Consider the following 268-nt stretch of genomic DNA (forward strand, 5'->3'; position numbering starts at 1 on the left):
TGTAGCAGTGGTAACAGTAGTGGATTGGTGTTTGTTATTATGCATTTACACGTTATTATAACACTGCTATTATGAGGCATCACCATTATTCTGTTTTCTTTAGATTATGTGATATCAAGGGGAATGGCTATAATGGCCAATAATGATTGTGTTGATACTGTCATAAGACGTTTTTACAGCCTGTCTGTATGCAGTGAACGTCCTGTTTAGGGATAAAGAGCCTTTCATATGACTCAGTCTAAAAAGAATGGTAAAGTAAATATAAACA

The 268-nt window shown here is 34.7% G+C and overlaps 1 protein-coding gene and 1 long non-coding RNA gene across 4 annotated transcripts in view; one reads left to right on the plus strand and one right to left on the minus strand.

The window, feature by feature from the left end:
• Nucleotides 1-268, minus strand: part of LOC116692143 (nucleolar protein 4) — a 185,689-nt gene that overhangs the window by 60,253 nt on the left and 125,168 nt on the right. The gene's annotated exons all lie outside the window — the stretch shown is intronic.
• LOC116692190 (uncharacterized) overlaps nucleotides 1-268 on the plus strand; it is a 14,909-nt gene that overhangs the window by 98 nt on the left and 14,543 nt on the right. The window lies entirely within an intron of this gene.

This window comes from Etheostoma spectabile, chromosome 7 (assembly GCF_008692095.1).
Source record: "Etheostoma spectabile isolate EspeVRDwgs_2016 chromosome 7, UIUC_Espe_1.0, whole genome shotgun sequence".
Lineage (NCBI taxonomy): Eukaryota > Metazoa > Chordata > Actinopteri > Perciformes > Percidae > Etheostoma > Etheostoma spectabile.